This window comes from Orcinus orca, chromosome 19, assembly GCF_937001465.1.
Source record: "Orcinus orca chromosome 19, mOrcOrc1.1, whole genome shotgun sequence".
NCBI lineage: Eukaryota > Metazoa > Chordata > Mammalia > Artiodactyla > Delphinidae > Orcinus > Orcinus orca.
In genome coordinates this window covers 1578051-1599035 of record NC_064577.1, presented here as the reverse complement: position 1 = coordinate 1599035, position 20985 = coordinate 1578051, and the positions used below count along the sequence as shown (strand labels likewise).

Here is a 20985-nt window from a genome sequence, read left to right as displayed (position 1 = left end):
CCTTCGCAGGGGTGCCACCAGGACCAAGCCCTCTCTTTTGCTCCTCTGATCTGCTTCCCCTTTTCCTCTTCTCTCTGGATTCCAGAGCTCCTGGTTTTGTATTTCAGTCTCTGCATCTTTTAGGGGCAAAAGCGAGGCTCTCTTTTTCACAGTAAATGCCTCCCTCTGGCTCATTCATGCCTCTTCCTAGCCTCACTCCCTCCTAACTTGGCGTACTTCTGGGACTGTGGCAGCAGTGGTAGCCACAGAAGACTCCGGAAAAAAGACATCCCTTCAGCAGCCTCATCACTGTGGCTATTTCTCCTGACCCTGACCTCCCACCTTGGGGAGGGAAGATGCCATGCAGAGACAAGGTGTCTGGGCTTTTACCTGGCTCCTTCCCAAAGGCAATGGGCCAGTCCCCAGACAGGTGAATTCTCCGATATGGGTCTCAGCTTCTTTCTTTCATTGCCCCCCTCTTCCTCCCTTCTTTGATTAGTAGCACCCACCATGCACCTGGAATCAAGCTCAGCACTGGGGATCAAAAGATGGCTAAGACACAGTTCCCACAAACCCCCATTTTAGCTGGGAAGACAGGTCTGAAAATGAAGTCTTAGCAAACTGCGTGATAAGCTCTACGAAATGAGAGGTCGGAACAGGCTCATCCCCAGAGTCCCGTGAAATTCCAGAATTCTAATGAGGCAGCATTTGGCGGTGTAACAATGCCGTGATATTGGTAAACAGAGGTGTAGTGATATTGACCTGGTTCCCCGGACTTTGCGAAACTGTCTTGGAAGCTTTGCTCCCATCAGCGGTATTGCATTTCCAATCAGTAGTAGGATGTTTGCCTCGTGGTTATAATCGGTCTCATCAATCGTTTAATGATAATGATATTGTGACTACGCTCTCACTCCAGTGATGGGTACAGGAGATTTGCTCACTCAGCAACTGTTCTGACTTCCCTTCTGTGTGTCTTTCGGTACTGCAGAAACCATGAAAGTTAAACATGACATCTCCCAGACTCTTTTGTGCCTAGCGATCTGACTGTGATCCAGGTTCTCTCAATCAGATGCACTTGTACAAGACCTAAGTTGGAATCTGAGTTTTGGGGGGAGAGGCAGGAAAGATCTACTGCAGCAGGAGGTCTGATTCTGAGGGCTGGGAATCATTGCTGAGAGGCTATCCCATTCCTTCAGCCGTACCAATTATTGTGTAAGCCACCTAAGACCTCGCAATAAATCCCCTTCCCTTCAATTACCCAGAGTTGTTTCTACTGAGTGCAAGTAAGCCTTAACCCACACAGCACCTGGAAGGAAAATAAATCCAGCATAACAGCATGGAATCCAGTTGACACTAAAGTAAACTTGGCGCCTCCTGAAATGTACACCTTCCCATTTACCTAACACCAGAGGCTCCTAATTCTGAAGTTGTCTCTGTTCTAAAGTAGGTATCAAAATTCCAAAGTGGAAAGTCCACTTCAGCAATGTAGCGGGCAGGGATGATGTGCCGGTAACCTGACTTCACGGCTCTGTGTCCAGCAGGTGTGGCTGGGCCCAGACGGGAACATCCGTGCTGGGCTGGGGCAGGTACCAGCATCGTCCAGCCCCAGTCTAGGGAGTAAGCAGGGCTTCAACAGTCAACACAAGATAACCACCCTCTGGGCTTTCTATCTGTGGGTAACAGGTTCCCAACCACTGGACAGAATTCCCTAGGAGCCCATGTTTTGGGGAAAAAAATTAAGACCCTAATTCTTCAAGGAGCAGAATATAAGTGCAGAAATTCAGCCAGAGCTGTTAAGATGCTGCATTTCCCCCAAATTCATTAATTTCCAGCAGTTTAACATCAAACCCATATGAAGAAACAAACATCACAGCAAGCATCCTGCCGTATTCTACACAGGATGTCTGCCCATGTACAGCAGGCTGCCCTGCTTGCATTGTCCCCACCGCAAGTCCAGGAATCTTTTCTATTTCAGAAATAACAAATAGGAAAAGAGAAAATTATGTCCTCAACAGAGCAGTATCCCTTCCCTTGGCCCATCTCCCGAGACACCTTTGACTTTGCAAGAATATTTTAGCTTCAACCTTTCTCCTCAGTGCCATAAACACGGCAGCAACAATTTATTCCTTTCCAGCAGCCATAAAAATTATCCCCCTTATTTCCCAAAATCACAGAAAATTAGCACCTTTGACCATCTTTTTCTCAGGCCCTGTTTTCCTCTCATGGTTGCAGACACATGAACAATTTATGATGGTCCATGGCGGGCTCTCCTTTCTTGCATGCTCGTAGAAAATTCCAACTAGCCATCTCCATACTAATCTATCCCTATACTTTTCTCGAGTCTGTAGAAAACATTTTAAAGTAGCATTTTCCAAAATGGGTTTTATGGCTCTCCAGGTCTACGAAATGTTATTAAGTGTCCCCCAAACAAAGTATTTTGTAGTAAAATAAATTTGGGAAGCGCTATTTGCTTTAGATTTCAGAACACGTGTGCATATTGAAGGCTCTGATAAATCCCATGGTAAAGAAAATTATGCAAATTTCAAATTTGGTTTGCCCAGATTTTCCCAGTTTATTTAAACCCGCAAAAGGTTTATATTTGTTTCCCAGCTATTACAATTCTATGCCACAGTGTTCTATGGGTACCAGATTGGGTAAATGATGGCATCTGGGAATAGAGTTGAATTTTATAACTGGGGGTTGAACATGAGGTGAGATTCCAACTTCCAAAACACCTGCTGCTGATGGGTGAGACTCAAGGGGCTGGACCCTGAGCTCAGGAGCAGGGCTCGGGCTAGGTAGGTTTCTCCTGCTCAGGGCTGGTCCCGAGAAAGAAGTACAGGGCTGAATCTGCGGCTAGAGTTCCAATAATTAGGGCTATGATGATGGGGAAGGCTGCAGAGCTTGCTACTCAAGTGTGCTCCAAGATCAGTATCGCTAGAAGTACAGAGTCTCAGGCCTCACCCCAGACCTACCAAAGCAGGATCTGCAATTTAACAAGATCCCCAAGTGATCCGTATGCACATCACAATTTGAGAGGCACTGGTGTCAAGCTGTGGTTTTCCATCCTGCCTGCGCTTTAGAATCATCTGGGGAGCTTTAAAATATAGATCCCTGGGATCCATCCCCAGAGACTCTGATTCAAATGTTCTGAGGTAGAGCTAGGGCATCAGCGTTTGCTAAATCTCCTGACCGTGCAGCCTGAGTTGAGAACTGCTGTTCTAACCCGGTCCTAGGATGCTTGCTGTGATGTTTGTTTCTTCATATGGGTTTGATGTTAAACTGCTGGAAATTAATGAATTTGGGGGAAATGCAGCATCTTAACAGCTCTGGCTGAATTTCTGCACTTATATTCTGCTCCTTGAAGAATTAGGGTCTTAATTTTTTTCCCCAAAACATGGGCTCCTAGGGAATTCTGTCCAGTGGTTGGGAACCTGTTACCCACAGATAGAAAGCCCAGAGGGTGGTTATCTTGTGTTGACTGTTGAAGCCCTGCTTACTCCCTAGACTGGGGCTGGACGATGCTGGTACCTGCCCCAGAAGTAACAGGAGTAAGTTTAGGGGTCCTAGGAAACACCATAAGGACCACCACATTCGGCCTTTTCCGCATGCCGTCTCGTTGGGATGGGTGAGTGGTGCTTTGGGGACCTGGGGCGTGGTTCCTCGTGATGAATTAGAACCACCTGAAGAACATTCCACAGCCTTCGGGAAGGCCTCGGCACAGATGCTGTCAGATGCAAAAGCCGCACTACCCTTCCAGGCTCACTTCCCGTGGTGCGTTCCTCCCAAAGCATTCTAGGGGCTGTGCCATTGCATCTTCTCTGGGTCACGGCCCTTCATTAGAACAACGTCCCTGCAGGCAGAAACGCACATGAAGTAGAAGGCAAGTGGCCATCTCTACAGCATGTTCTTCTCCTGTGAGCTGGCTGCAGACATCTTGAGTTCTTCAACTGGTTAGAGAATCTTGGGTTGGATAGAGAACTTCAGAAAGAGGAATCACCCCAAATGTGCACAGGCTTAGAGTCCCATCACTGGACACAGATGTTTCTCATGGGGAGAAAAACAGTTACATATATTAAGCACTAATACCACGCACCAGGCAACTTGCTTGAGCTATCCACTTAAAGACAGTGTTTTGCACCAGGAGGTAACTACTAGCGCTCCTCTCTTTGAGAGGGGAAACCAAGAATTCTGGAAGGTAAATGTTTTCCTAACAATTAAGTGGTACAGCTTGGGACTGGAACTCATTTAGGGCTGACTCTAAAGGCCCTGCTCTTTCTACTGCACCACCAACCAGGGCATTCAGAAAACGCTGTTCCTAACAGACACTCAGACCAGTCCTGGTTCAGACCCAAGGCAGCCATGACTGATTCCACATTGCACTGGAAGTTCTGATATTGGACATGTAGAAAATTCTCATTCATCGGAGGCTAGAGTTACCCATCAACCCGTGCGATGTTCTCTCCTGCATCACAGCTCATCCTCTGCTCCTGGCTTCAGAGATGTGTGCTGACACAGATAAGGAGTGTTCAGTGCATGTACTTCAGCAGAGTGATGTGGGAGGATAGATATGTAAAGTAGGGCGCTGGAGAGGGTGGCATTCGTGTGGGGTTTGAGATTGTAAATACAGGATTCAGCCAACCATTCATCACCTGTGATGGCAAATGGGAGAAAGGTGGTTGTCAGTGACATGTCCTGGAGCCAGTCCCCACCCTGCTGGGGCAGGGAAAGAAGCTGGTCTGCCATCAGACAAAGGGGGAAATGATCCAGGACAGGTCTGAGGTGGTGGACATGGGCTGATGCTCTTAAAAGAGGCTGACACTTGGCTGACATCTGCTCCCTTGCCAGGTGTCTGGGATGCCTTCCCAACCAGGAGACCTGTGGTGCCCTGCGAAGTTCACCCAGTAAACTTGGGTCCTCCCATCCATGCTGATCAAATATTTCCCCCTTAACATTCTGGGCAACCTAGTGGAGGTACTGCCATGATGGAGATCCATCTGTTCTGAGGTTGAATATGTGTCCTTCTCCACTTGTGTGAAACCTGTTAGTATTTAAATAGGTTCAAGGTGGAGCTGCCCTCTCACCGCATGTTCTATAAATACCTGGGAGTCTATTAGATCATGCTGTTGGCAAAACAGTACACTGCCCAATCCCTCCTGAGACTACTGGTTTCATTCACCCTCTCCTATGGAACTGCTGGAATGCAAGTGTCTCACAGGACCCTCTATATTTCTCTAGAATTTTGCATCATTTAGATGAAAACAAATCTGTAATCAGCTCTGTGGCCTTGGCTTCAAGGCCTGTTTGTATCTTAACGGGGAGGCTGCTGGGGACGGGAAGGTCATTTGGCACTGAGTGGGGCTGTGGATAGAGTGACTGCCTGACCAGCAGGCCCTGCCTTCTAAACTGCAGAGTCCATGAGATGCCTAAGTTGGGGGACCCCTGGCCTGATGGATGTTCAGGGGTGTCTGATCTCTGGGGTAGGGTCTCTCCAATCAGATGGAAGATGCTCTCTTGGTTTTAGGTTCTATCTAGGATGTAGTCAGCTCCCACCGAGAGTTGGGTACATGGAGCTAAGATTTGATCTTTCGGAGAGGGGGCTGCCTTAGATGAGCAGGGAATCAGGTTCTCGACCCAACAGGCTAGGAATCAGGGCAATGGGGATGGGGAACCCCAGAAGCAGAGGCCACAGAAAGGCTGACGTGATGAGGTCTAAGGCTCAGCGGGCCCGGGGATACTGGGACTGACCGCAGCCCCCTCCTCTTGATGGGAGCGGGGCTTCTCAGGCTCTGGTTTCCTTGGACACAGGGACTGGGCAGGATTAGCCCCTGCAGCTAAGCAGAGTTGGGGAAGGCAGGGGCTGGCAGCTTCACTTGCCAGGTGCCTTCAAGGAGCCCCTCGCTCCTCCCATCTGATCATCTTGGCCTGCCTCTCAGTGGTCTCTGAACATAACCGTTTTTGTCCCACTTTGCTTCCCACTGTGACCTGTCACTCATTCTTTCCCTCGGCCCCTCCTGCCATCCCTGCCTCCTGTGAGCACACCAGGCTCATCCCAGCACTGCTCAAATTCCTCATTCGTACTGTTTCTTTGTCTTGAATTATTTTCTTTCTTCTGGATGCCTCCCCAGGTTGTATATCTCCAAGGCAACATGGAGATCTGCCTCTTCCATAAACGCTCGGCCACCTGCTGCAGCCGACTGGCCACTTCCTCGTACCCCGAATGACCACGGTATCTTCAAAGTGTGCCCTAAGATTTAGAGTTTCATTCCACACTGTCTTTCATTTCACCATAGGGTCCTGTTTAATGTTAGCCTTCTCATTTGGTTCAACTCAACGAGCACGTATTGATCACCAACAATCAACCTGACACACTGGAGACTTGAGTACAAGACGGAGTCCTTGCAAACATGAAAACACCATCTCCTTAGTGCAGGACACTATGCTGATACCCTAGGTGTGCATTGGCCTTGTCCCTCACAATGAATTTTAAGCATCTTTTGCAGTAGGTTTTGCTAGCAAGCACTGAACGCTGAGCTCTCATAGGCTCTGCTGAGGAATTTTCCATCATCTGGTTTACTCGTTACAGTGGCCCAGCGTGCAGAGCTGTCTTCCATCACTCTCTGCCCTGACACCTCTTCTTAGAAAGTCTGCCCACACTCCCTTCTCACAGCTGCTGACTTCATGGCCACATTGACTGGACAGTAGGCTACACGGTTTGTCCAATGCCCTGACCGAACCTGGGCCAACCAGATCCTCTTTCTTTGTTATTTGTAATTTGGACTCAAAAATTTCAGTGACTGTTGGACTTGTGATGACATAGACCCAGAGGCCCAGAGTACTATGTCGGAGTATCTATTTTCTGCTGTGTATAAAGAGAAGGAGAGAGAGAGACAGAGACAGAGACAAAGAAAGAGAGAGATGAATTAAGCAAATACATGGAGAAAAGCAGAGAGAGAGAGAGAGAGAGAGAGAGAGAGAGAGAGAGAGAAGGTGAGAGAGAGATGGAGAGACAGAGAGAGAAATGGAGAGATTGAGAAAGACTAGCAAACTCCATTCATAATAGTGTCTCAGTTCCTGATTCCAAACCCCGTGAGACTAGCAGTACTTCCTGCCCTGTGTTCCTTGAGACACATACCACTGTATCCTTACAACAGTTTTTGACTTAATGAAGCTGACTTAAATGGGTTATTACTACTTGCAACCACACATACTGGCTAAGATGCACTATGAGAAATGTTATTATTCCATTTCACAGATTAAATAACTGAGTCTCAGACAATCCCATCGTCTTCAGTCAATGGTTGGAACGGGACATTCAAAGCAGCTCTTTGGATTCTAATATACTGTCCTATGTCCAAAACCTAACCCAGAGCTAAACACCTAGTAGGATCTCAATTAATACTTATTAATGTTTTGGGTGGTGAAATTCTCTAGTGACATGGTCTTGGTCATTCTAGCCCTAGCCCTCTCTTCCTTCCATACTTCTCCCCAGTGCTTACCCAATGTTCCCTATCTGTCCCCTTAGTTATTTTCTCAGTTCAGGATCAGCTTTGAGTCACACAAAGAGCACATAGATCAGCTGCTGAACGGGGTGCCTGGAGATCACGTCCCCATTTGACAGTGCCATTGGGGGTTGCCAATCGTTTGTCTCCAACAATTTCTCCCCTTACATAATTGGGTAATTGGGAGAGGCAGCTAAAGGCAGATGTATCCCCACACCTCAGAAAACATTAATCAAGAGAACAGCAGTGCTGTCTGCACTCTCAGCAGTTTATTACAATTTCTGTAACAAGAGGAGCTGTGGGCATGTAAAGCATTATCTTCTCCCGTCATGTCTAACAAAATATCCCAGAACAGCAGGCCCACAAGGACAAGGTAAGGCCATTCTCCATTCTAAATAGCATATACTTTTTTGAAAATAAAAGAAGCAATTTAAGCATTTTGGCTTCCTAGAGTGAGTTGGCAGGCACACTTCTCACCTCGCAGATGCCTTCGGGTGAAGGTGTTTTAATAAGAGAGAAAGTGGGAAGAAGACAGCAGAATTCACCAGAGGCCAAGAGGAACCACAGAGCATGGGGTGTGGAGCCCACAGACTGGAAAGAGGTGGGTCGGGGGGAGATGCGGGCATATGAGCTTGGGGAGAGATGTCTTGCTTCTGCTCAGACACACATGCCATGTCACCCAAAGCCCCCAGCAGAGTCCCATTACTGACAGCCAACCAACAGATGAAGAATTTAATTCTATTTGTTTCACTTCTTCATTTACCACAGTTAATAAGAGAATGTAGAAGTGAGTATTACATAATTTGGGGGGGAATGCATTTCCTAAATTAGTATATCTTTTGAGAGCCTCCACCCTAATAAGGACATGGGCCAAGGGAGGCTGCATTTCTTTGAAATGATGGATAGATTTCTTTCATCCATTGCAGAATCAACCCGATGTAGCGGTTCTGGAGCCAGGCTGCTTGGGATTGAACCTTAGTTCCCCCATGTGCCACTCATGTGACCCTGAGCAAATTATGTGATCTCTCTGGGTCTCAGTTTCTTCATCAGTAATCTAGGGGTGACAGTGGCATCAGCCTCATAGAATTGTTATGAATGTTGAATGAGTTAATGCCCATGAAGTGCTAAGAACAGGGCTTGGCATGTAGGAGAGTCCAGTAAACATTAACTATTATTATTCACATGATTTTTCGGTATGTCAACTACATATCCACTGCCCGGGATGCAAAAAGGAATAAGGAGAAGAATCTGCCCTCAGAGCGTCCATGTTCTAGATGGCTAACAGACACTCAAAAGTAACAAGAGACCACAATTATTGTGTATTCGCTGTGTGCCAGGCACAGTGTGTTGGACTTAATGGGACAGGTGCTATTACCTATCAGGCTTAGAGAGGTTAAACAACTGGCCCAAGGTCACACAGCTAAGAAGAAGTGGTGCAGCCAGGGTGCACAGCCAAACCCGCCTGGTACCACCACCTGGCCTCTTAACTGCTGACTCTTAGCATGACTACCGCTTCCTCTGAGAGAATTTGCATTATTCTTCCGTTAAGATGATGCAAATGTCCCGTCTCCAAGCTGGCTCTTCTTCCTCACAGAATCCCACTCTCTTTTCCTTCAGAAAACTGATCACAATTTTTAACTGCATTTTTATTGGTTGTCTTTCCCCCAGACTATAAACTCCATGAGGGCAGGGAACAGATCATCTGTTATGTTCATCATTGCCTATCTAGCAACTAGCACATGGCCTGGCGGGCAGCAGGCTCTCCATAAATGCCACTGGATAATCAACTGTGATAGGCTGCCTCTCTGAAAGTAAACAGAAGGCTGTACTATCTCCCTAAGTGCTGTAACAAAGATGTGAAGACAACACACGGGGTGTTACTTCAGGGCATTAGGGAAGGCTTCTCTGAGGAGGTGACACATAGACAGGACCTAGAAGGATGAGGAGAAATGGGTCAAGTAGAGAGGGGGTGAAGGCTGCTTCGAGCATGTGCAAAAGCACGTCCATGGGCAAAACCACAAAAAGCGGAGAAAGCCCAGCTGAGGGAAGAGAAAACGCCAACAATGTCTTGGCAACTGTGCGTATCGGTCCACTAGCATCCAGAATGAGTGCCTGTTGGCAAGGTTATAATGCGTTCCCCGCGTGAGGCTGAGTTTCCATAACACAAAAAAAGCCCTTTGAGGAGACGTTTGAGGGAGAGTGAAAAAAGGAATATGCCTTTCTTCACCATCCAAAGAGAGAGAGGATAACACTTTGATCAGGAACCTCGGCTTCATCTACAAATGAGCATACCAGTCAGAATTCAGTTGGCTGAAAGAAGAAGGAAACCCCACACTTACGGGTGTTGAAACAGGACGGACACTGGCTCCCTCCTGTCCAAAGTCAGGGGTAGGTAACCCTGGGGACCAGGCACCAACCTGGTCCTCATAGTCTAGGATGTCCTTTGGTCATTGCTCCACTGTTCCAAGAAGTGGGGTGAAGAGGGTGGGGAAAGAAGACAGTTTCTGGAAACTTTCTGCTTACATCCCATTGGCCAGACCTAGGCATCTGGCCATACCCGTCTACAAAAGGGGGCTGAGAAATGTGGTCTTAATGTGTGCAAGAGAGCGTGTGCCCAGCTAGAAACCAAGGGCCTTAGAGAGAACTAGGACAGATACTAGGGTGGACCACTGGCCTCAGTCTCTGCCCAAAGCAGATCCAGCTCATTGCATGATTTCGCCTTGCCCTTGGCCTGTGCAGTGCAGTCACTACCTGGACCAGGGGTTAATGTATTCTCAGGCTAGCTAACATATATACTTATCAGTAGAAGCCCATGCCGTGCCCGTCATTTCAAATATTGAAAGCTGTGGAACCCTGTGTTCCAATGCAAGTTTATATGGAATTCCATGATGCTAACTGCTTGAAGACATATTTCTCTACTGAAATCAGAGGTAGGAGGGCTAGAACGTCATCTAACATCCCCATCCCTTGACAGTGGTCCCTACTTCAGGGCCCTGGAATCACTGTGTGGAAACCGCAGGCTTAAGGCAACTGTCAGAGAAACTACAGACTCTCATCAGTATTTTAAAATTACATCTCATTGCTCTACCGTTTCAGCAGTACGTCTAGATTATCACTTTTTTAATCAGAAGCAAAAGCACCACCCCCCCCACTCCCCCATTTTTGCCAATTCTCACAGATTTGTGAGCTTCTTTATGGGGACTTGTGGAGAGCCAAGACGACTTGGCACCTGAACGGTTTTAGAGAGATGAAATGAGATAGTATAAAGAGCTCAGCACAGCTCCTGGCGTGTAGTAAGTTTTCCCCAAAATGTTAACTATTATTATCATTTCTCACAATTTATTCTGCTTAGGTAACAATGCAACTTTTAACATATATTTTAACCAAAATGGCTTAATGATGAAATGGTTGTGTCTATCCCATGCCAAGTCCCATTTTATGACTAATAAAGTACACCTTTGTTTTTTTGTTTTCTTTTTTTCCAGCTTTATTGAGATATAATTGACAGAGAACATTGTGTGAGTTTAAGGTATAGAATGTGATGATTTGATACACATGTATATTGCAAAATATTTTCCGCAATAAGATGGTAACACATCCCTCACCTCACATATTTACCATTTTGCTGCTGCTGCTGTTACGGTGAGAACATTAAAGCTCTACTCTCATAGTAACTTTAAAATATACAGTACAGTATTGTTAACTACAGTCGCCATGCTGTACATTACATCCCCAGAACTTATTCATCTTATAACTGAAAGTTTGTACCCTTTGACCAACATCTCTCCATTTTCCCTACCCCTCAGCCCCTGGCGACCACCATTCTACTCTGTTTCTATGGGTTCAATGGTTTCATATTCCACATATAAGTGAGATTATACACTATTTGTATTTCTCTGTCTGACTTAATTCACTCAGCATAATGCCCTCAAGGTCCATCCATGTCGTCACAAGTGGCAGGACTTCCTTCTTTTTTATGGCTGAATTATACACACACACACACACACACACACACACACACATCACATTTTCTTCATCCATTCATCCATCTATGGACACTTCCATTTCTTCCATGTCTTGGCTATTGTGGATAATGTTGCAACAAACACGGGAGTGCAGATATCTCTTAAACATATCAATTTCATTTTCTTTGGATCTATGCCTAAAGGAGTACTGCTGGATCGTATGGTAGTTCTATTCTTAATTTTTTTGAGGAATCTCCATGCTGTTTTCCATAGTGGCTGCACCAGTTTACATTCCCACCAACAGTGCACAAGGATTCTCTTTTCTCAACATCCTCCTCCATGTTTGTTATCGCTCGTCTTTTTGACAATAGCCATTCTAACAGGCGTGAGGTGATATCTCTTCGTGGTTTTGATTTACCTTTGCCTGATTATGAGTAATGTTGAGCACTTTTTCATGTACCTGTTGGTGATTTGGATGTCGTCTTTGGAAAAAGTCAATTCAGGCGTCCTTTGCCCATTTTTCAGTTAGACCATTTGTGCTTTTTTGCTATTGATTTGTATGAGTTTCTTATATACTTAGGGTGTTAAGCTTGCATCAGATATATGATTTACAAACATTTTATCCCATTTCGTAGGTTGCCTTTTCATTTTGTTGATTGTTTCTTGCTGTGCAGAAACACCTTTGTTTTTAGATTAAATTCTTCACCAAGGGACTTTTCTTCTTTCTTAACTTCTGCTGTTCTGTTTATTACGGCATCAAAAGGGGAAAATATTTCCCTTTTAACCCAGTGTGATTCTCCTGAATCTCTTTCTATGATAAACTGAATTCTAGGACATTAATACCATCAGCCTAAACTACCAAATTCTATCTCTATAACAAATCTGAAACAGTATCTCCTTCCTTCTTAATCATTAGACAAGATTCCCAAATAAGCTTCATGCAGATTCCTCTTCATATTTGTCATAAAAATCACACTTAGTTTTCTTCCCCACGCTTAAGATGTTCTTGGTGCCAACAGTGATATAAATAAAATGATTAAATGTTAGGCAGAGATCAGACACCCCCAAAAATGGCAATTCTCATCATCATGTTGTAACTGCCGATAATGGTACTTTTCATACTTCTTGAGTACCTGCAATGTGCCTCTCTAGGCTTGGTGTTCAATACGCATGATGTCATTTAATCCTGCCAACAACCCCGCGAGACAGATATCATTAGCTTGATTTTATAAAAAAAGGAAACTAAAGCTCAGAGATGGGATTGGGTTTCCTAGAAAACAGAGCCCGAGGCAAACTTTCTTGCTAACACTGTACTGAGTGGGAAGCACAAGCCCAGGGAAGCATGGATGAGGGGGAAGGGAAGTGGGGAGGGTAGGAAAGCAGGCAGGTCCAAGGTGGTACATAACCGAGCTGCCAACACATCACAAGGAAGCACAGCTGCTTGCTCCACCACACAAGGGGTCCCAGAGAAGCTGTATATGACCTCTGCACGTGGGCAGGACAGCAGGCGGTCTACTGTCTGGCTTCTTTTGGTCTCCTGTCTCCTATTGCTCAAAGCCGACCCCATGGGGTGTTAACTCCTCCATCCTCCCTCATTATGGTATCCAGCCTCTCTACGCAGCCAGTGGGAGGCTAGAGCCTCTGTGGGTCCAATTAAGTTGGACCTGGAAGCTGTATGTCTGTGGCCTCCTCCATGTCAGGTACAATAAAGACTCCGACAAAGCCCAACTCTCGGTCCCAGGGGAGCATCAGTCAATCTGTGGTATTTGGAAATCAGGAGATGGTGATGGCGACCACACCATTGGGCTACGTGGTTGGCAGGGTCCTTCTAATAGAGAAGCAAAAAAAAAAACGACAGAGAACAAGGACATCTGGGGCCAAATGGTATGGGGTGGCACACAAGTGGCACCCAGTACATCCGGAGAGCTGAAGTAGCTTGCCCAAGGATACACAGCCATGCAGCCAGCATTCAAACCCAGGCCAGACTGACTACAAAAACACGTGAATTTTTCCATGACATCCAGATGTCTTGCTCTGATGAGATTTTGAGAAGCTAAAGAGGGACCCATGATTTTCTGAGCTGTCTGGTTCATGGCCATGAGAAGATAAATATTTATCAAGCAGTCATGGGTGATCTGTCAACAAGAATGCCTATAGGCTCGTGTCGTCCTTTTCTGTATCCTGGGAACAGACACTTCCGGAGGGCATGAGCTACCGTGATTATAATGCTTCATGTGATCTGCTGTGGCTGCCTTAACTTAACCCAAAAGGTTAGCACCAAACCAAACACTGGGTGCGGCAGGTAGCATACGAGTGGCCAGTGCTCTGCCCTCACCTCTGCCTGTCGGATGTCAAGGGCATCAGAGATGAAATCAAGTGGGGAAATTTCCCTGAAGTGGGAGCAGCAGTGCCATATGTTTCACAGGAAACAGCTTGAGTGAATGTTCAGTGACAAGACCAGTAATTTGAGAAGTGAGGCTCAGCAGCTGCGCAAAGGCTTCTGTTCCAGGAGATGTTGGCTCTCATAGGTGTGCCCTGTGTTAGGAACGCCCATCGCTCACCATAAGCTTGCCTGTGTTCTTCTGTATTCCACCCCTAACCCCCTGCTCCGAAGCATGAATGGGCCCCTGTCTTCTCTGCTCTCCCTCCCATCCCGTCCTGCCTTCTCCTGGGAGCAGAACTCCTTCCGTTGCAGTCCTGGCAGCTCTCACACCTTCGATGTCTTCCTCTCCACGTTGGGGTCTTTCTTCTACAAACGTGATCAGACTTATCCATACCCAAGGTGACATTTCCCCATTTCTCCTCCATCACTAGCCCATTTTTCTGCTTCTCAAATGAACATCTATTGGATCTTAACCTCACACTCAATTCTTTTTTTAAGTCAATTTTTAAAAATTGAAGTATAGTTGATTTACAAAGTTCTGCTGTACAGCAAAGTGATTCAGTTACACATCTATATATACATTCTTTTCTTTAATATTCTTTTCCATTATGGTTTATCATAGGATATTAATATAGTTCTCTGTGCTATACAATAGGACCTCATTGTTTATCCATTCTCTACATAAAAGCTCACATCTGCTAACCCCAACCTCCCACTCCATCCCTCCCCCAACCCCCGCCTCTTGGGCAGCCACCAGTCTACTCTCTATGTCCGTGATTCTGTTTCTGTTTCATAGATAGGTTCATTTGTGACACTCAGTTCTTAACTGTTTCAATGCTGGTTTTCCTCTCGCCGCTCTGCTAAATGCTTCTCCAAAGGTCGCTGTAATGAACGTCTATTGTTTTTGCCACCCTCCATAGCACTGGCTCTCCCTCCTTCCCCATTCTCTCCATCATACCCCAATTCTCCCCCTAGAGAATCACTTCCTTTCCTCCTCTCAACCTATGAGATTTGCCCGGGCTGCACATGTAACTCAAGGGTGAAGGATATGACCTCTGCCTATGGCAATTAGTGATTTGCTTGGGGATGGGCACGTAGACTTTTTCTGGGGGTGCTGAGGGGCATATGCTTCCTCTTTAGTGTTGTATTTAAGCCTGAGAGAGTGAAGGCCCTGAGCTACTTACAACTACTCATCACCACGAGGGAATGGAGCCAACGTAGAGGAGATGGAGCTGAAGGATGGAGGGATGAATAATCTGATTCTGGTGACATGACATGCATCCTTGAATCATGTCACTCCTGATGGCATCCCTATCTGCTGACCCCTTCAGTTACCTGAGCCTTTTTGCATAAGCCAGTCCACTGGGGTTTATGTTACTTGCAGCAGAAAGAGCCCCAACGGATACAGAAATCTAGTGCAGTCATCAGTGACCTCTGAAGCACCGAAATCAACTTTCAGCTTTGCTTTCCCCACTACATGCTGGGTACCATCCTCTTGGTATTTCAATGAGGCCCAAGCCTCAGCTCTCACAGACACTACCTCTTCTGCAGAGCCCTCAATTCCAAACTTGCTTCTCCTCTTGACTTTCACTCTTCTGCTAATGGCACCTTTTTCCTCTCAGTCCTTGAGGCTTAAAATCTTGAAGCCATTGCAACTTCTTCCCGCCCTTTGCTCCAAAATCCACTTCCAAGTCCTATCACCCTCTCAGACTATACTACAAAGCAACAGTCATCAAGACAGTACGGTACTGGCACAAAAGCACAAAAATAGATCAATGGAACAGGATAGAAAGCCCAGAGATAAACTCACATACCTAGGGTCACCTAATCTGTGACAAAGGAGGCAAAAATATACAATGGAGAAATGACAGACTCTTCAATAAGTGGTGCTGGGAAAACTGGACAGCTACACGTAAAAGAATGAAAGTAGAACACTCTCTAACACCATATACAAAAATAAGCTCAAAATGGATTAAAGACCTAAATGTAAGGCCAGACACTTTCAAACTCTTAGAGGAAAACATAGGCAGGACACTCTTTGACATAAATCACAGCAACATCTTTTTTGACCCACCTCCTAGAGTAATGGAAATAAAAACAAAAATAAACAAATGAGACCTAATGAAACTTAAATGCTTTTGCACAGCAAAGGAAACGATAAACAAGACAAAAAGACAACCCTAAGAATGGGAGAAAATATTTGCAAATGAAGCAACTGACAAAGGATTAATCTACAAAATATACAAGCAGTTCATACAGCTCAATATCAAAAAACAAACAACCCAATCAAAAAATAGGTGGAAGACCTAAACAGACATTTCTCCAAAGAAGACATACAGATGGCCAACAAACACATGAAAAGATGATCACATCACTAATTATTGGAGAAATGCAAATCAAAACTACAGTGAGGTATCACCTCACACCGGTCAGAATGGCCATCATCGATAAATCTACAAACAATAAATGCTGGAGAGGGTGTGGAGAAAAGGGAACCCTCCTGCACTGCTGGTGGGAATGTAAATTGATACAGCCACTATGGAAAACAGTACAGAGGTTCCTTAAAAAAACTAAAAATAGAACTACCATATGACCCAGCAATCCCACTACTGGGCATATACCCAGAGAAAACCATAATTCACAAAAACACATGCTCCCCAATGTTCACAGAGGCACTATTTACAATAGCCAGAACATGGAAGCAACCTAAATGTCCATCAACAGAGGAATGGATAAAGAAGATGTGGTACATCTTCTTTATATATACATGTACATCTTCATGTATATATACAATGGAATATTACTCAACCATAAAAAGGAATGAAATTGAGTCATTTGTAGAGACGTGGATGGACCCAGAGAATGTCATACAGAATGAAGTAAGTCAGAAAGAGAAAAGCAAATATTGTATAATAACACATATATGTGGAATCTAGAAAAATGGTATAGGTGATCCTATTCACAAAGCAGAAATAGAGACACAGACGTAGAGAACAAATGTATGGATACCAAGGGGAAAAGGGGTGGGGTGGGAGGAACTGGGAGACTGGGATTGACACATATACACTATTGATACTATGTATAAAATAGACAACTGATGGGAACATACTGTATAGCACAGGGAACTCTACCTAATGCACTGTGGTAACCTAAATGGGACGGAAGTCCAAAAGGAAGGGGATATCTGTGTGTGTGTGGCTGATTCATCTTGTTGTGCAGTGGAGGCTAACACAACATCGTAAAGCAACCATACTCCAATAAAAATTAATTTTAAAAAAAGTCCCATCACCCTCAATCCTCAAAAAACTGCCATGACTGCCCATTGCCTTTTTTTGTTTTTGTCTTTTTTTGCAGTACGCGGGCCTCTCACTGTTGTGGCCTCTCCCGTTGCGGAGCACAGGCTCCGGACGCGCAGGCTCAGTGGCCATGGCTCACGGGCCCAGCCGCTCCGCGGCATGTGGGATCTTCCCAGACCGGGGCACGAACCCGTGTCCCCTGCATCGGCAGGCGGACTCTCAACCACTGTGCCACCAGGGAAGCCCCGCCCATTGCCTTTTGAATGCAGTAAGCATAATTCCACAAACATTAATTACAGCCTCTCCTCTGTGTCAGGCACTGCGCTAGGCATTGTGAGGAAGACCGATTAGGATGGATATAGTCCCTGACCCTCCAGGGCCTTAAGATCTAGTGGTTTAGGTGACTAGACCACAAAGCCTCATGCGCGTACACACACACACACACACACACACACACACACACAGGGTACTGAATAATGTGCGCTTTCCTCATTCATTCCCAACCCGCCTCCCCAGTTTTAATTTTCTCTTTTGTACCTTCTGCTTAAGCCAGGTTGAACTACCCACGCTTCCATGTTCTTCCACTTCCTTGACTTCGCTTATGCTGTTTCCTTCCCTGGAATATCCTTCCCTCCGACTCTGCGTGGCCAAACTTGGTTTATACTTTAAAGCCTTTCTCAAATGACACATTACCATAAGTCTTTTGCTGATTACCCTAGTCAGTTGTCATCTTTTTCTCCTCTCAGTTCCCAAAGCACCCTCTATGAAGCTCCACCCTGCATTTTCCATGTTTGAAAAATAATGTAATTATGTAAGTAACTTATCTGCCCGATTACATGACATATTCATTAAGGGTAGAAACTTTGTTTTTTTATATCTTTGAGTCCCGACCAACTAGGAAAGTTAATGCTAAGAATGCGTTTACCGATACAAAGCACACGCATCATTCAGAACCAGCTCTTTTTACACTGAAGAATTCTTTACCTAAAATAAAATTTGTAAAGATTTCCCACAGGCTTTTGAAAATAAACATTCAGATTCATTTGAACTATTAGCCTGGAGGAGAACTGTAGCTTGGGAGAAATCAAACAAACAAACAAAAAAGTAAACTTATTAGAAACCGCTGCCCATTAATGATTTCCTAGAAAGCAGAAGAGAGTAGATCTTCACTGATTATGGGAACTGTTTAGAAAATAGGATTCTGTTTTCAGAAATGGGATTAAAGCATAGATCTACTTTTCAAAACCTGTATTGGAAGTAAGAGCTTGATTTGGAGAAGCTGGCATTATGGGAGAACACTCGGAAAGATGTTATTACACACACGAGTCATACTGGAGGGGACTTTGTTCTTCCTGGAGTTCCTGGAATCCTGGGACGTTGGCTGGGAGTTAGCCTGGGGTTCTGGCTACCAACAAGGGCCAGTCCGGGGACCTGATGGACAGTCTGCCCCTACTGTTTTGTGATGACACGAAGTGGAGTGGAGGTGGGCCATAATCACTGTTAGCGCCACCAGAATTCCTGAGCAGGGCTGGGGCTGGGGGTTGGGTCCCTGAGCAACATGAGTACAGAAGGTGGACGAGAAAGGAATCGCAGGCCATTTCACACCTTCAGCCAAGACCTGGGTTCCTCCCAGGGCTACAAACAAGGTGCCGACTTGGATGCAGGTGGTCTTGGAAAGGTGTCAGCTGGCCTACGATCTTCCCAGGATCAGGACTCCTGCCTGGACCCAGCTCCCAAAAGCTGGGATGGTTAGGGGATGGGGCAATGTACAAGGAAGGCCGAATCAGTGGTACAGACTATATGTGCTCAGGGAGTTTCCAGGCAAGAGGAGCTGGGTGGCACGGAAGGCAGGTGAGGCTTCCTGCAGAGCTGGGTGTGGGCAAGACTGGGACAGCAGAGGAGGAGAGGTGCATGCAGAGTATTCCAAGCAAAGGACCTGGAGCTGTGGCTCATTTGGGAAACGCTTTTGTATTTCAGGAGGAAGGATGATAGAGTTGCTTTTAATTATCTTAAAGACCCTGTGCAAAATGGGCTTTGGAGTTTGGATGGGGAATTACTGCCACAGCATGATCAGTTCTGATGGCCGGGCATAAATCTCTGACAAAATGGGGAGTCTGCAAGATAAATGGCTCAAAGCAAGCTCATTACAGTGACCTTTCAAGGGAGAGAGGGAGATGTGAGTGCTGTCAGCCGGGCTCTGCGTCCATGCCGCCTAAAGCGGCCCCTCTCTGCCTCTCACCACGCAAGAGCAATGCTGAAAATGACAAAGTGCAACTGGTGCTCAGGGTTAGCTCAGAGTTTCTGATGCGTCTGGAAGCATTCTCAGGCACACGCCTCTCATCGGTGATTAATGGAGCTCCCTAAGGCTGGAGGGGGACAGGCCTTCACTCCATCATCTAACTCCTGAGCACTGTCCAAGATGCTCATGTCACAGGTGGGGAAACTGAGGCCAGATTGGCCAATGTCACACAGCAAGGTGTTAATGAACCTGCTAACTTCTACAGCTTCCATATTGCTTGGTGATGAAGACTAGTATTAAACTCTTGCTCTGCTATTTGCTAATGGTGAGGTCTTGGACAAGTTCAATAAACTCTCTGAGGCTTGGTTTTCTCATTTGTAAAGTGGGAATTTCCTTCCTTCTTCCCTCCCTCCCTCCTCCCTTCTCCGTTTTTGTTTATTTTTGTAGGGTGACCAACACATCCTGTTCACCCAGGACTTGCCTGGTTTCAGCACCAAAAGCCCAGCAATCTATCTCTGGCAAACCGTATTTCTTTGTTCAGTGATATTGCCTGACTCGGTTCCAGGTGCTGGGACAGCAGATACTCAGAGTAGATACCTGTTCTCCAGGAGTTAACATCTAATTCCATCAGGGGAAGACATACATGGATATATTGATAGGATTACAAAATAATACACATCCTGCACATATGAAACTATGTGTCAGGCTGTCTACTACATATTTTATAAATATTATATCATTGTAAACTTAATAGTGGGAAGTAAATATCCATATACCCCCTCCCTAATTATCAGATGAGAAAATGGACACTTTGCTTTATTAACTAACTTTCCTAAAATCATACTTAGAGTGAAAAGTAAAGCCAGCATTTAAACCCTGGAGTTCCAGTGCTTGTGGGCCAGCCCTGACACCCCTTGAATGCAAATACAGGATTTAGACTGAGTGAGGCCACAGAGGGAGCCCCCTTCTTACACAGGCTGTTGATTAGCTTCTAAGAAGATTGCATTTGCTTTCCCCTCCCAGCTGGTTTGGGATCTGCGGTCCTATCCACCAGGCTGTGTGGGAGATGCAGAGAAGGTTACCCCTCAGATGCGTCTGCTCCAGCTCCGAGCACCCAGCAGGCCTGGGAGCCCTTTCTCACAGTTCTATCTCCACCTTAGAAAACCAAGGGGGAGAGATCCCGACCACCAGGCAACTGACCCAGCAAGCAGGGAAGCACGAGGCTGCAGAGCCTGCAGGATTCCTGGAGTGTGGGAGTCCTTTGGCTTTGAGGACTTTGGGGCCAGGAGCATCTACCAGCAGCAGGTGGAAAGCAGGCGATGTCCCCACGCCAGCCAGAGCTCTGTGCGAAGAGAGAAACTGGAACCCATTTCTCTCGGACCTTCGAGTCCCCTGGCAGATGACAGGCTGATGAACGAGGACCATGCCTGAGGCACATTTCAAGTTTCCGAGGCTTACTGTTCTATCCATCTACCCAACCACATTTATAGGAAATGTACAGATTGGTGCTCTCGGAAGGAACCTTATCCATCACCCAGTCCAAGGGCCTCATTTTGGAGATGAGGAAATCGAGGCCAACCTTGGAGAAAATGACTTCTCAAGGCGGCACAAGATACGACGG

General features: G+C 45.9%; 1 protein-coding gene across 1 annotated transcript in view; it reads right to left on the bottom strand.

Moving 5' to 3' along the window:
- Window positions 1-20985, bottom strand: part of ASIC2 (acid sensing ion channel subunit 2) — a 1019354-nt gene that overhangs the window by 803180 nt on the left and 195189 nt on the right. The gene's annotated exons all lie outside the window — the stretch shown is intronic.